Source organism: Galeopterus variegatus, unplaced genomic scaffold (assembly GCF_000696425.1).
Source record: "Galeopterus variegatus unplaced genomic scaffold, G_variegatus-3.0.2 Scaffold29, whole genome shotgun sequence".
Classification (NCBI taxonomy): domain Eukaryota; kingdom Metazoa; phylum Chordata; class Mammalia; order Dermoptera; family Cynocephalidae; genus Galeopterus; species Galeopterus variegatus.
In genome coordinates this window covers 609,455-626,309 of record NW_007726140.1, presented here as the reverse complement: position 1 = coordinate 626,309, position 16,855 = coordinate 609,455, and the positions used below count along the sequence as shown (strand labels likewise).

At 43.4% G+C, this 16,855-nt stretch overlaps 1 protein-coding gene and 1 pseudogene across 2 annotated transcripts in view; both read right to left on the bottom strand.

The window, feature by feature from the left end:
* FARS2 (phenylalanyl-tRNA synthetase 2, mitochondrial) overlaps positions 1-16,855 on the bottom strand; it is a 540,429-nt gene that overhangs the window by 445,813 nt on the left and 77,761 nt on the right. The window lies entirely within an intron of this gene.
* LOC103588282 lies at positions 14,400-15,214 on the bottom strand (annotated as a pseudogene).

Here is a 16,855-nt window from a genome sequence, read left to right as displayed (position 1 = left end):
GTGAGTATCTAAATACACAGCATTTTACAACTACAACTCATTAATCAGGTGAATACAACATGGAATAAGTGACATTAAAATGAAGAAGGTCATGATTAAGACAGCCAAGCAAAATGAAAGAGAAAATTAAATATTTTCACCAAGGCCCACCTAACTACAAACCTGAAAACATCAGAGTCCATGGAAATATGACTCCAAAAATATGTGAAATAAGATGATCAATCAAGAATTATTGACTTAATGTCTACTACAGTTGTTGGGAAAGTGCCAAAATAATTTTCTCATAAGCCTGTTTTCTCCTTAAAGTAATATTTTATCTTTGAAACAATGTTTGCTTGTTGCACTAGTCTGTCCTCTAATCACTACTTGCATTTTTGGCTTCTGTAACCAAGCTCGCTTATCTATGCTAGCCAAGTGAATGCTGAGAAAACAAAAATACATATATATATATATAAAACCCCGGAAGAGTCTGCTTATAAAAACTTTGTGAGACCTGAGTTTGAGGTCCAGATTTTCAAGCATTAGCCTGTCTGGGCCCACCAGTGTTATAAATGCCTGACTCTCCAACCCTCTGAGTGCTGACTGCTTCTCTGTCGAAGTCCGTTCCATTAACACAGTAACATTTAGTCCTTTAGAGTTTACAAAATACACTCAAATATGCATATTCTGACTTCTCAAATCTACCCCATCAGAGTAGAGTGAACAAATACAAATACGGTACAGAAAATATAGGAAAATGGTCAGGGCTCCTCAGATGTTTAGAATCTTGCCAAGTATTTGATGTAAATATGCACAAGTGTCCAGGTGTTCCTTTGTTATTGTCTAATGTAATTGCACATGTGCACCCTGGGTATAGACTTATGTATAAAGGACAAGTGACTCTGATCCATGGGGCCCCACCCCAGGATGCCCCTGGGGGGGCCACGGGGAGGCCGCTACTGCTACTGGCGGCTGTTGTTACAAGCTGCTGCTGCCAGTGCCCCTGGGATGCCCCAAGAGGCCACCGCTGCTGCTGCTTCTGCTGCTACTGCTGCTGCTGCTGCTGAGGACTGAGCTCATGTCATCTGCCAATGGCTCCCAGGATCTTTTAACAGTACTATTTGCCTAACTTTAGCAATACAATCAGAGTAGCTATTGTCCGAACCTAGCAATTGGCATAGTCGTGTAGCTTTACATGTACACACAAACATATACATATACATACATACATATGTACACACACACATACATATACATGGGAAACCTGGAGGAATGATCAAAGGTATCTGTTAATGAACACACCACTGCACTGATACCACCTGTTTGTGAATTATTTTTCACTCCATAATATTCCTGTATTTGTTTTAATATAAATAATTTCCTCTAAAGCTTTGAGATACTGTAGGGAGGTAACACCCCACATACAACCCCGAATGCCCCTATAGGTACCTATGACCCAGCTTGAGAAACACAGCTTTATGTCTGGACACATAACACTGAGCCAAATGGAGCTGCCAGTGTAGAAGCAACATAAGATACATCTCCTACCTCGTGGGACTTAAAATTTATTTCAGTATATAAAACTGAAAAAAACAAAAATCTGAATGGCAAGGCAGTGTCTACTCAAGTAGGTCCCAGAGATGGAAAGAGAGACTGAACAGTCTCTTGCTAAAATTAGGGTATATTCCTACATCGTTAAAAAGAAACAAAAGAGCTAATATGTAGAATCCTCCCTATTTATTTTTTCACAATTTTAGGAGGATGAGCACTTACTAATGCTTGCCTATACTGGAATCTGGTACAAGGGTACTTCAAAGTTTAGAGAAAAATGGAATTAAAAGATAATATAAATCTTTCCATGAACTTTTTGAAGTATCCTCATATAAATGGGTATTTAACAGCAGCAAAAATAAAAGGTATATCTTTAGTTATTTTAAGATCTATTAAGATCAGTATTTTAAGTGGACTACAAAGAATAGCATAAATTTCGAACACTCCTTTACTATTTGAGAAAAGATCCTCCTGATCTGATCTGATACCTACCTGATCTCTGAAGGGAGTAAAATTTCCCCAAATGCTACTGAAAATGAGCTATACAAACCTATGGTCGGTATGTTATTTCAATAATGCCCATGACAATATCAATGTCCCATGGAACCCAAAAAGTGGCAATCAACACAATGTGAGCAGCAGTGCAGGTTTAGCTGCCCTCTTCTCCTGACTCTCTATTCTCAAGTGAGGAAGGATGTGATCTTGTCACTCCAGGATAAAGGAGAAGAAAGGAGAAAAGGAGAAAGAGGTAAACCAAAAGCTGTGGCATGCAGTTACACAGGTTGTGTACTGAGCACCCAAGGGCAATCTTCCCATAATCTACAAACTCTATAGTGTGACTTTTTCTACGTGTTTTGACTCTTCATAAACCAATTTGATAAACAACGTAGATTTCTTACTACAGAATACATGTGGAATGATAACTATGGCAGCATTAGCACAGGGCCTATAAAATGAAATACAGTAAATAAAAGTTTTTTCCTTGGTTTTTAGTGAGATGAGGGTTAATTCAGCTGAAAATTATAAAGGCACAGTCTCTCTGGAGTTTGGTAATTGAGATCTCACTCCAAAATAAGGAATCAGGCAAGGCTAAGGAGCAACTACTGCTGCCTGCATTTGTGAGCAGTCTAAGCTGATTTGGTACTATCATGATTATGTTTCTACATATCTATTCAGTATTTCATGTGTGTAATGCCCTTAATGCTGGGTTGGGCTACAACAGTTGTTAGCTGCACAAATTAGATGAATTCATACAAGAGTATTTGGAGTTAATTATGAGAAGTTGCTATGTAAATCAATGTAAAGTGTATTTAAATAGGTTTCTAATTCCAAATGCTGCCTCTTGGGAAAAAAATCCGTAACACAACTACTGTATGCTCCCCACACTTGCCACTCTGACCATCTGATGACCCTTGCATGGGGGGACACCATTAATCATGACAGAGCAAGGCCTGCTCTGTGAAAGCACACTAGGGGCTCCCATATGGCCAAGAGGCTCCAGGCCCATGTTCGTAAGGGACTGGAGTGACAAGGCCACTATTCCCTAGAGCTCAAAGCTCTAGCAAAGCTGGTGGAGGAGTAAGGAAGAGGAGGAGCCTGACTGATGTTGCAGCAACCCCAAGCGCATCCCATCCCCAGTCCCTGCTGATCCCAGTCAGGATGGGACACACCCAAGCTGCCCTAAGTAAGTACAAGGATAAATCATGGCTTCCTAAACAAGTAGACAATTTTCTTTATGATTATCTGAAAATGTATGCAAAATAGATCTACCTGATAACTTGTTTTTAGGAAGCTGTTGCATGAGCTGTAGGAACATTACTGTGCCCTGGTATAAAATACCAGAAATACTGTGGCTCCTGCTCTTTCATGACTGAGTGATCTTTTGTGCTCCTGAAGCTTGGAGGCTACATACAGCTGAAACCGACCCTGCACGTGTTGGCGGCCTGGGCAGGCAAAGCTGTGGGGGTTGTGCCAGTGCCAGCCCACACTGGATGGCAGAGAGGGGGCAGTACTCAGCATACCTGTTAGTGCACTGAGCGTCACGGGGCAAAATAATGCAGCACTCTGGCAATTTCCTTACCTGTGCTAAATAAGCCGGAAATAGGTTTCCTGCAGGTGCTCTGCCACACAGTATGTCAGTGATTCCTCTCCCTTTTGACTGAGGGAAAAAAACGGATTTGGTTTTTTTTGTTTGTTTTTTTTGCTTGTTCTTTTAAAGATGACCGGTAAGGGGATCTTAACCCTTGGCTTGGTGTTGTTAACACCACACTCAGCCAGTGAGCAAACCGGCCATCCCTATATAGGATCCAAACCCGGGGCCTTGGCGTTATTAGCACCACACTCTCCCGAGTGGGCCACAGGCCGGCCCAAGAAAACAGATTTGAAAAGCATCTACCAGAGCTGCCAGTTTGGAAAGGGATGAGGTATCTGAAAAGAACTGCTACGCTATGTATCTATGACATAGCCAAGCAGCACTCAAGCCCTCTCTTTAAACTAAAAAGACTGAACACAACTAAAAAGGAACATTTTTAACAGTGAAAGCCATTTCTGATAAATGCTCAAATTTCTCAAAATCTCCAGTGGTGAAGTAGGTAGGAGTACAAGGAACCAGATGTTTGCCAGGGCTTGCTAACAAACTCCTTCCTGCAGCAAGATGGTATGTCTCTTGACCCAACCTCTGGAGTGGGGATGGACAAAGGAAGTGTGAGATCTGTTCTCCACAGAGAGCCACCTGACTCTCCTCAGCTGCACACAGTGACCTAGTGCGCATCTTCCTCGTAGGGAACGCATCTCAGGGGCTACTGGCCAAGCCAGAAAGTCCAAGGACAGACTCGAGTCCATCATTCATCCCATCAGATTGTTTAGTAAAGAGCTAGATTGTCTCCAACGCTACACGGTTTATTGCACACCTATGTCTGGGGTCCCTGAACGTGTCCTCTTCACACATTGGTAAGTGGAAATTCATTTCACAAAATGGCTCAACAGCTTCCTCACCAACTTGTTACAAAAACTTGAAAGAACAAGAATGAGAAAGGGAAGGGATGATGGTTGAGAGGTGAGAGGACCCAGATTTTCACAGAACAGTTGAAAAAATTGTAACAACCAGTTTGGTAGAAAATCATAGTCACTTCCCTGCAATTATCCCTAAAAAGATCAGTGTTTGTCAGGTAAGGGAGGAGAAAGATGGGAAAGATTATAAATTAATCAGCAAAGGGAAAAAAATAAATACCAGAAGTAAACTGCCAAGCAGTTTCAGGCAGGTAAAACGCACACACCTTGCCCCGACCCCCGACTCGACAGCCTTGCAGCCCTGAGCAACAGGAGCTGCTGTCCCTGAAGAACTAGGAGAAGCTGTGCAGGGTCCTCGGCAGAGCCAGCTTCCTTCCAGCTCCTCCCTCAGGCCCAGCAGCAATGCCACCTTCCCCACCGGGCCATTCTTCTCTGTCCTCTCAGTTGGTGCCAGGAAGCCCTGGTAAGACTGTGGACTGGCAGCTGCTTTACTTTCCATCCTAGGTATTCGCATTTTAACTGAAACTCATGATGAGAAGCCTTCAAGTCTTAGAAGCATAAGCCTCTAAGTGTGTAATTTGGGGTATAAGGAAAGCAGTTAGAGGTCTTTTCAGCATCTCTCAAATAGTAATGAAAAAAGAGCCCCATTTTCAAAAGGCCAACCTTGGCACCTCTATGCAAAAGTAGGGTAAGTCCAAGATGGCATCAAAGTCAGGTGTCTGCACCATTATCCACAGCCCCACAGAACTATCTCAACTTCAGTGACCCAGTGGGTCTGTAAAAGAAATAAATTATAGAGGAAAAACAAAGAAAATCCTTCTTGAGAGGGAAAATTTTACAGATAGGAGGAAAACCTTCTAGAATTTTCACATCTTATAACAAATAAATTATATGCCCTATTCTATCCTCCTGAGTATATAATCAGTATTTCCAAAGCAAATATTTCTAATGTTCAGCTCAAAATACCCAAATGCTTAATAAAAACCAAACAACTAAAACCTGGAAACAGAATTAATTTTTGTTAAACTGATAAAAGTAATAACAGACCAGTGGCTTCCAAGGGAAAAGCTTTCAAACAAAATAATCATTTTGGGTAGGGACTGCATAAAATGAAGCGAACACTGTGAAATAATGGAAACAATCCAGCACGGTCCACATATTGATCAATAACAAACGGATTAATCAGATGCTTGGAAACGCTCACTTATAAATCAAATTCCCATCATCGCCCATGGAAGCATTTCTAGAACTTTCCCTTTGGACACAAGTTTTTCTCTTCAGAAACAGCAGACAAATAACAAAACAAAACAAACAGCAAACAGAAGAAGATGAACCCTGCCTCAATGGGCTCTGAAAGGGAATTAGTGCCCGGAGGCCATGCATCACACTCAACAAGCAGTGTCTTGGAGACCTTCACCACACTCCCCACCCCATCAAAACCAAATCAACCCAAAGAGAGACAAAGAACATACGTTAAAGCTTTTTTAGTTCCTCATTTAAACTACTCAAAGGATCTAATTGCAAATTCAAACACTGTACAAACACTGCTCTTTAATGAGAACATGCTCTATGTTTCCTAATCTCATCACCAGGGATAACCACTGTTGCTGTGGTATATAGCCAACCTTCCTATGCAGAGGTAAGCACACCTTTGTTTATATAAAATAGAAACTGTACTTTGTATTTTTATACCCCACTTTTTAAATACCCAGTGTTATTAAAATCATTTTACTATTCTTTGAAACAATTTCAAAAGCTACATAATTTTAAGTCAAAACAACATGACGCAATTTATTTCACCATTTTCCTATTGGACATTTGCATTGTTTCCCATATAAAGTTACATTTATTTACATGATTATTCTATGAACATTCCTCTGCCTCACCAGATTGTAAACCATTGTGTTTGTTTTTGGCCACTATTATATTTTCATTCTGTAGCAATACCTGAAATATACAGGGTAGACTATAGTACCTGCTGAATGAGTGTATCTGCTATGGTTTGAATGTGTCCCCCAAAATTCCTTTGCTGAAAACTTAATCCCCAATGCAACAGTGTTGAGAAGCAGAAAGTATAAGAGGTGATCAGGTCATGAGGACTCTGCCCTCAGGAATGGATTAATCCCATTATCTCAAGAGTATATTAGATTTCACAAGACTGAGTTCCTGATAAAAAGGATGAGTTTTGTCCCCTTCCTCTCTCACTCACTCTCACCATGAGATAGGTCTTCCACCACGTTATGACGCAGCAAGAAGGCCCTCACCAGATGCAGGCCCTCACCAGATGCAGCCACTCAACCTTGGACTTCCCAGACTCCAGAAACATAAGCTAAATAAGCTTCCATTATTTATAAATTGACCACTCTGTGGTATTCTTCACAGCAACACAAAATAGACTAAGATACTATCCATAGATTCTTTTTTTTTTTTTTTTTTGGTGACTGGTAAGGGGATCGTAACCCTTGGCTTGGTGTCATCCACACTGCGCTCAGCCAGTGAGCGCACCGGCCATCCCTATATAGGATCCAAACCTGCAGCCTCGGTGCTACCAGCGCCGCACTCTCCTGAGTGAGCCACGGGTTCGGCCCTATCCCTAGATTATTGACTCAAATCAGCTACGTCCACAAAATATTTCTGATCCTTACCTCACCTTAGTAGTCTCTCTCTCCTAATATTTCTCTTTAGTTCTTTTTTTTGGTAACTCCCTTTCAGGGAAAAGAGGAAAAATGCTATTTATTAGCACTATTATGTCAGGCACTATGCTAGTCATATTCAAGAAGAAAGTCTGTGCCAAAAGGGTTGCACCTAAGCATAGAAGACATGCCAAATAATAATCTGCCACAAAATTTTCACTCCAGGACACTTCTAGAACTCTTCAGTAGCCTCACCAATCAGTCTGACTCTGGAAAAGTCCAAGAGTCTCCACTAAATGAGATCATTGTTCCCTACACATCTGGGGACCATCTGAGAGGACAGAAGATCAAAGGATCTGCCATCGTCTCTGGGACCTGGGCAGGGAGACATGAGCAGCAGCTCAGGCTGAGTTCAGGCAATGAGCTCCACACGGCTGTGACCATCAGAAAGAGTGTTAGCACAGCTCTGGGACATCATGTGCAAAGAGATGGAAAATGTGAAGGAGAAAGCTCTGAACGAGAATTCACTAGCCCATTCTGGAGAAAGGGAGGAGAAAGTAGCATTCTGAGACTTTCTTGCTTGTCTATCATGATTGTACTTATTCTCAAAGGTACCAGCCCAAAATAAAGACATCATTCTCCCCCAACGAATTGCAAGCCAGATAATGGATGTTTAAATTATCATTAATTCAAGTACACAGAGGTCTCAATTTTCTTCCCCCTTAAATGACAAGTATGAAAGTAATGAACTTTTTAGATTTTTTTACATCACATGTGGGAAATACAAAAACCACAAGGCTTCAGGACTAAGAGCTAATTGAAAATAATGCAAAACATTTACATTCCTCCACACCATAAATTTTGAGTAGCTCTATATTTTGCATCATAACACATATATGTAAGCACATTAGCAAGTATCTAGTTAATCTTTACTAATGATTCCAAAAAAAGGCTACTTTACTTCCTAAAGATAAGTCCATACATTTGAAAGATTTAGAGGGTGAGTGAGGAAGGGATGGTAGCTAAAGGTACTAATATCCAGCTAGATTTGATTTTAGACACAACATAACCTTTCAAAAGTTAAACAGTTTATATAATAGATTTCTATGTAAATGAAAAATGAGTCTAGGGTATAAGCTACACATGGAAGATACTATTGAATGGAGATCAAGTAGATACAACAAAGGTTAGTACAAAATTTTGCTCTAGATTAAAAAGCAACAATAGCCAAGCTGGGGCCGCTAGAGCTCAGTGGAAGAGAAGAGACCTATGGAGTGCATGAAGGCAGGAGAAGCCACGATGAGAGAAAGAAAGGACCACTTCCACCATTTCAAGCCCTGGTCACTTCAAGGCTGGCCCTGGTGAGCACACGGAACAAGAGCTGACAAAAGCCACAGCTGTGCCCTTCATATGAAGTTGGCTGGAGGCTGCAGGGGAGAGGAGGACCTTGGTGGCCCCCAGGCCAGCAAGACCGCTAATAGCGTTCCCATGGACCCACGTAGGAGCGAGGGGCCACAGACAACTGAAAAAAAAGAAGCCACTCAGAGGCTGATGAGTCATTACAAGGGACCAGCACATGGCCCACCCCATGGGAAGTGTTTGGAGTGCAGGCAGTGGGGGAGACAGACCCACCGGGGTAACATTGGGGGACAGCATGGACAGCTGACCTGCCATCCAATCAGCACAGGCCCACTCTGTGTAGACTGGTCAGGAATACAGAACTGCAGGGGGTGCAGTTTGAAGAAAAGACTCAGGCCCAGACCAGTTTCCACACAACCCTGGTGCACCAGATTTCACGAGACCCAGAAGTACTTACAAGGTCAACTATTAAAACCTGAGCTGAACAAAAAGCCCTCCTCAGAAATCAGCAGCAAAACAGCAACTTAGGGGGCTGGCCCGGTGGCGCACTGCTATAGTGCGCCGCTTGGGAAGCGCGGCGGCGCTCCCGCCGAGGGTTCGGATCCCACATACAGACCGGTTCTCGCTCACTGGCTGAGCGAGGTGCGGGAGCAACACCGAGGGTTGCGATCCCGTTGCCGGTCCCGGTCCGGTACGGGCGCGACACTGAGGGTTGCGATCCGTTGCCGGACATGGAAAAAGACAAAAAGGAAAAAAAAAAAAAAAAACAGCAACTTAGCTCAACCACAGGGCTCAAGTGCTGGTCCCCACGGAAGTTCCCCCATTTTAGAAGTAAGCAAAGGATAACAAATTAGTTCCAGCACAGAGGTTAAGTGGTGGGAACAGTGAATAATTCAACAAAGAACTGAAGAAAAACAGAAAACCCACAGATCAGAGACAGTTTTGATATTAACCAGTAAAGGTCTAACACCACCAAAGAACACCTATAAAACCTAGAAGGACCAGAAGCCCCCTGGGCTCCCAAGCTGGGGAGAGGGCAGGATCATGGGCCTCAGCCACACACCCCCGTCGACTGCAACCAGCCCAGCAACAACCACTGAGCCACCACCAAAAGCACCTCAGGCTCCTGAGCCTGATGTCCACACCCAGCCCGATGACCACCAAGCCTCCACTAGAAGCACCCCAAGGTCCTGAGCCAGGGCTGTTAGGTCTCAGCCACACCCCCCAACCTCTGAACCTAGCCCAGCAACAACTACCAGTGTGTGGGGGGCCAAGGGCCTTAGCCACGCTCCCTGATGTCCACACCCAGACCAGTTACGACCACTGAGCTACCACTGGAAGCACCCTGGGCTCCCAAGCCAAAGGACTCACTCTCCTGATGCTCCTCTGACATCTGCACCCAGTCCAGTGACCACCACCGAGCCATCACCTGCAATGCCCCAGGCTCCCAAGTGGGGGCGGTGGAGAACTGAGGGCCTCACCACAGCCCCGACATCCAAATTTAGCCCAGTGATGACCAAGCTGCCACCAGAAGCCCCCTGGTCTCTCCTGTTAGAATGAGCGAGGTGCCATGGGCCTCAAAACCAGCCCTCCCCTTCCTCTGCCTTCCACCCTATCCTCCTCCCCTTTCCCCTCTCCCCCGCCCCTCAACTGCTCTGCAACAATATCTTAGAATGTAAAAAAAAATAATAATTTTTTAAATTTTTTTTATTTAAAATTTTTAATTAAAAAAAATTTTTTAATTTGCTCTCTATATTTCCCTATCTGAACACTGTCACCTCTCCACCCCTGTACGGTACTAACCACTCTCTTCAAAGACATGGAGGCCATGATCAATTACAAGAGAGAAAAATAAATAAAAATAAAAATTCCCCCCTCAATTCATCCCACATGCTAACCTCCATCTCCACTCATACAGTCTCCTCCCCTGTTCTCATGTCCAAGTCTCATCCATCCTTCTAGACCCACCTTAAAGTCTACTTCTACAAACAGTGCAAGAATACATCAAGCCCAACACACTATCCAATAGCATCTGTGAAGACCTTGTTCCCTACAGGATTTTAAAAGTCTATGAGCATCATGAAAAATACTAATCACATAGCTTATTGGAATTAAAATTGGGAGATACAGAATGACATCAGGAGAGTAACTGGGGCAGTGATCACTGTACAGGTGACCTAAGAGCAAAGGCTCTATGGCATCAGGAGAAATCTATTACTATTTTATTCCTTTGGCATCCTAGAGAAGATCAGATTCTTTGTGAATGACTTGCCCTCACTGGTAACCCTGACATTTCCAATATAGATGAGAGATGGCTCTTATGTAACTATGCAGCTTTCTCTTAAACATTTTAGCTAGCTTCCACTATGGTGGTATGTTTATGTCCTCACAGAATTCCTGTGCTGAAATCTAACTCCCAAGGTCCCCAAAGACACTTCCTGTGACTCTGAAGACCACAATTCTTATAAAGCACAATTTTTTCAAGTTTTGAGGGACCAAAATAGATCAAATTATTTCCTAACATCTCCTACAGCTACCAAGAATTTCTACTTTCCCCAACCAATATTCCACCTATAAAAACAGGTGTTATCTTTACTATCCATGTGAGTCTCTGCAGAGGTCAGAAGACTGAAAAGAAGTGAGAGAAGAAGGGAGCAAATGCTTTCAGCTGTAGTGCCAAGCTGCCACTTAGGAGAGCTGAAGGGCTTACAATGCCCAGCAAAGAAGAGATGAGCGGTCCATTCCACTAAAATTCAGTGAGCTGGACAACTTTACTCCCTCTCCATTTTTGGGTCTCCCATCACTAACACACTTGCAGCCCCTCCTTCCAGCCTGCTGCTAGCTTGTTTTGATCTCTTAGGAGAGTAGCTGGTCTTCAGGGAGAGTCAAACCTGTTAGACTAGCCAGGGAACATCTACACCACATGAATGCTTGCACAGCATTTCCCAAGGTGTGCTTGGAGCATGAGTTTCTCAGGATGCTCAGGTAAAAAGTTGCTCAAACTTTCTGGAAAACCGTAAACTTTTCCCCTTCTGAGATTCACAACGGACGTTTACATTTTCTGAACAAATTTGATGTTGGAATCTATTTATCAAGTGACATTCATCTTGTGTTCTTAAGAAGGTTTTCTGGAAAGCACTGAGTATGTGCATCTGAAATCTTAATTCGGGTTATATTCTAGGCCACCCAGGAAAGTGGGTGAAGAGTGCTTTCTGCCTCGTTTGGTCTCTGACAGCCTGGAACTTCCGTCTTCAACCCCACCTTTCCAGGTGAAAAGAGAGCTGTTTCCATGACTCACACAGCCCGTGCTCATGGATGAAATGCACATTCTGCTGTCATTCTTAATGAACGTGTCTGGAGGTCTGCCCAGCCCTCTTCCTTTCTTAGCCAAGTAACATTCATCCACCCACCCATTCCCTTCAGGAAGTCTAACCTTCCCTCCACTCCCCACCACTAACCTCCCTCCACCCCAGGCTGGATTAGTGCCCCTCCTCCATACTCACCTCCACCACACAGCAAATAAAAGTAGAGATACTTCTTTACTACTTGCTTGATGCTAAGCACATTAAAGTGCTGAATAAATACAGTCATGCATCTCTTAACGAAGGAGACACCTTCTGAGAGATGCATCATTGGGCGATTTCATCCTTGTGCGAACATCAAAGTATACTTGCGTCACTAGACAAGCAGCATGTTTCAGTCCACTGTAATACTACAGGACCACTGTCATATATACGATCCGTCATTGACCAAAACGTTGTTCAGCCCACGACCGTACTTGTAAATGAAACTTCAACTAGCATGTTTGCTCCTCAAGGATAAGCATCAACTACTTAAATCAATTGTACATTCACAGAAAAGGACTGGGATAGAGAAAGAGGCTCTTCCATTTTAATAAGTGCATTCTAAATATACCACAGCTATTCATCCTGAAGACGTCACTCCACATTTGCTATCCAGCTGGTAAGATTTTGACATGAAGCAGGAGAAGAGCAGAGGGGCCACTTTGCCAGCCATCACCCTCAGTTTAGAACTGGAGTAGGCTCCTCTTAAAGATGCAACACCAGGGGGGCCAAATGTGCACCAAAGGGCCTGCAAGGCACCATCCTCCAACGAAATAGGATTCCACAAGCCCTTATGTTTCCAGCACTCTGGACAGCTTCCTTTCTCTTTCACATTTTTGAGGTAGAATCTGTACTTCAAGACTGTGTCCTGCTCATGCAGAGAAGGACTTAGGGGACTGAAGAAAAATTAATCCACATGGAGTGCTGAAAGCTGATACAAAGAATGGCTGTCTCACCTCTCACATGACTTTGAATTATCCATGTAAGAAACACACAGCATAGCCAAACTCACAAAGATGCCAAAACCAGGAAGGCCGGACAGCACCATGAGCGAGAGCACAGCTCACAACACACTCTCTGATCCTCCCACAGCAAACGCTGTTGTTATATGTCAGTGTTAATACCACTGTTATCAACCAGCTCAGGAATTGACCACCCTAGGTTCTCTAACACAAACATACACGAGAACCACTCCAATCAGTAATCATCTCCCACAGTCCATTATTAAAAGTAATTAGAAAATGAGATGTAAGTGCTTATTCATTAAAATTGTTTTTATCGTGTTTATTTCTGCAGACCATCGCCCCTCCCCACAAACATGAAAGAAAAGAGCATGAAGGACAGGGCAGGGGAGAAGCACCACAGGACAGTCTAGTCTCTAAAGCTCCTCCAGATGGAGGAGGAGGGACCGGCCTGCAGCTAGGACCTACTGGGCTCCCCTCCTACCTCCCAGGTGGCTCCTGGCAGTGCTTTCAACTCAAACCCAGCAGCTATTTTGGCCATGATGATTTTGAGTGCCATGGAGGTGCCAGTCAGCCTCTTAATTTGAACCCATGGAAGGAATGCTGGGGAAGTCTGCACACCTCCAGCCTCCAGTGTACAAAGTCCTCTAGGCCAGTGTGCCATGCACACTCACGGCATGCATGTGTTGCATCTCTCCCACTGCAGCCATTTACACCCTGCACCTGGCCAGTCTCCTGCACCATGTCCTTGGGCTCCACAAGCTCAGGATCTTCCTGCTCCATATGCAATGCAGGGAGTGCAGCTTGACCTCTCCACATTCATTCTTGCAAGCCAACCATGAAATGCTTGATCAGCTGCACTCTGTTTTGAGCTGCATGCCAGATCTTTCCACCAACCTGAAACACAGATGTCTGAGGATGAACATAAGGAAATTGCCAGTGGCCCCCAGCAAGCCCTGGCTGTTGCCAAAGGGAGTGGAGGGGATCACACCTTCCAGAAAATTCTGCTGATCCCAACCGGAGCTGCCCAGCATGGAGGGAATTTCTTTGGAGGATATACCCTGGGGGTAGTTGGCTCCATCTGGGCCTCCACCACTGCTGCTGGTGCTGTGGGTGGAGGGGAGGCTACAAGGTCAAGCAGGGGTGCTATGCTGGGGCGTTGGTCTTCATCTCCAGGCTGGGTAGGTGACTGGCAGGCACACTGGCCGTTCTGCTGGCCTTCTGCCCTAACTCCTGATCCTCCCCAGGACACTGATTTCCTCTGTCAGAGAGCAAAGTAAAGGCAGGAATAACAGGCTCGTTGCTTTGGGCTGGCAGAGACCCTAGGCTCTACCTCATGGATGAAACAACTGATGGGATCAGCTGAAGGCAGGGGCTTCATGGTGACAGTATGGCCCTCCAGCTAGAGCGTCCTGCAGCCCAGCAGCTGAGAACTGGCCATTGATTCACCTTCCTTTTGCCCATCAAAGAGTCCTGAATCTCGTCCATGCATAGCCCATGGACAGCATCAACTCAGTCAGTCGGGGGGTACTTTTAGTGAAGGAGCAGCTCAATGTAAGGCTTTAGCTCTCCTCATGGCCTACATTTATGCATGGATGCCTGAGACATTCTAAAGCACCTGTCTCTCTGGGGCTGAGGATGAAGAATTACTTAAGCAGGTTTTTGCACCCTTTGGACATGAAGAAAAGAACATGGTAATTTTTGCTCAGTACCTGCTCCTGAACTCCCCTTTCTCTCTAACAAAAGGCAGGTTCCTGGTGACCAACATGTAGAGAATGACTCCCAGGCTCCACACATCTGCTGCAGGGCTGGCATACTTTTGGCCCTGGAAGAGTTCTGCGGGAACATTCGGGGAAGTGCCACAGAAGGCATCTCGCTTATTTCCAAAGGTGAACTCATTGCTGAAGCCACAGTCTGCAACCTTGATGTTCAGGTCAACATCCAAAAGTAGGTTCTCTGGCTTGCAGTCTCTATGGACAACAGCCTTCTGGTGGCAGTACACTCAGCAGACACTATCTGGTGGAACTTATACTGGTGTCTTCATCTTTCATATGGCAGCCATGCTTAAGTTAAATAATTGAATACCTCTCCTCCACCAGCATAGTCCACAACCAGGTAGAGTGTTTTCTGGGTCTCAATCACTTCTAATAGTTTCACGATGCTGGTGTGATTTCAGGCCTTTATGCTCTGGACTTGGAGAGGTTGTCTCTGATGGCTGAAGGAGCCCTGCTGAGTCTTGCTAAACAGCCTTCATAGCCACCTCAGTCCCAGTCAGGATCTGCCAGGACAACCCCACCTCAAGGAAGTATCCCTGGTCAATGGCCTTGAGGAGCCAGCAGATTTCAATATGGGTCTCCGCCACAGCAGAGATGGTCATGAAGCCCTGCTGAATGTGACCTGTTAACAACACTAATAATACAGACGGCCTTCCATATCTGTGATTTCCATATCCACGCATTCAACCAACTGCAGATCAAAATTATTCAAAAAATTAAAAAGTAAAAATTAAAAATACATCAATGAAAAACAACACAAACAAAAAATACAGTATAACAACTATTACCATAGCATTTACATTGTATTAGGTATTATAAGTAATATAGAGATGATTTAAACTATACAGGAGGATGTGTAGGTTATATGCAAATACTATGCCATTTTATATCAGGGACATGAACATCTGCAGATTTTGGTATTGGTGGGAGGTCCTGGAACAAATCGCCCCATTGACATTGAGGGATGACTATATTAACGAAAGAAAGAAAAATAGAAAGCAAAAAAAGAAAAAGAAAAAAGAAAAAAATGAGATGAAAAGGTGAGAACAATAAAATCAAAGAATACAAAAGAGAAAAAAATTAAATGAGAAAATAAATACGAGAAAAAAGAAAAAAATAAAGAAAAAAGAATAATGAAAAAAAGAAAATAAAGAAAAATAAAATTTTTAAAAGAACAACATTTCCACCATGGTTGAGGCAGCCTGAGGCCCTTGCCAGATGCAGCTTGCCCCCAAATTATGAGTCAAATAAACCTGTTTTCTTTATTAAAAAGAAAAAAATAGAAAAAAAGGAAAAAAGAGTAGGAAAAAAATAACAAACAACATGGGGGGGGCGGGGAAGCCCAAAAGAAAAAAAGCTAGCTGTGGTCAAAGTCCCTCAGATCACCAAAAATCAGATTCCTGGGTTAAAAAGACCACAAACCTAGGCCCTGCTGAAGACTTAGAAAGGTGCTAAGAATTTCCTAACAGTCGTTCCTTATGAGGTCATAGCAAGAAATGTGCCAATCAAAGCTGGAAATTACCCACAGTGGTTTTCTTAATTTTGTTCTCAAGAATTCTTTCTTCTTCCAGAAAAAAATAAAGAAGGGGCAAGGAACCCCAAAGGTCTTTTTGTTTATTTGGTTTATATCAATCAATATTTACCTTATTAGAAACTAAAACCTGTAAGATACTTCTAAGGCCTTTTCGTTTCTCGTTTGAAAAGCTGTAATAATTTTTGGCTTTTTAAGAGCTAATAAAATCTAAACTTAAAAAACACAAATCCTTTTTCTTTAAACTCTGAATGGTTTCAAAATGATGCCAGAACTAAACTGGCATGATGATACTATAATGAAAAGACACAATATGGTAAATATATTATTACATATATAGAGATGAAGGGAAGATAGCTCTCATCATATTTTCGTTTTTCCCAGTTTCATTGGCGTAGATTCCTCCTTTCCATGAACAAGAGAATTTGCTGTGTCCATTTCAGCATCTTTAAACAAAGAGGGTGCAGCTGTAATCCATCATGTTCCACACCTACCTTACTCAGCAGGATGGGAGTCTGGGTGGTGGGCACCACACCAAGAAGCCCCTTTATTTATTCCTTCTCTAACACTCTTCCTTTCTTTATGTAGATCCAAGCTTCTGACCTATATCCTTTTCCTTCTCGCTGAAGAATTTCTCTTAACATTTCTGGACAGGCTGATCTACTGGTGACAAATTCCCTCCATTTTTGTTGGTCTGAGAAAACCTTTATTT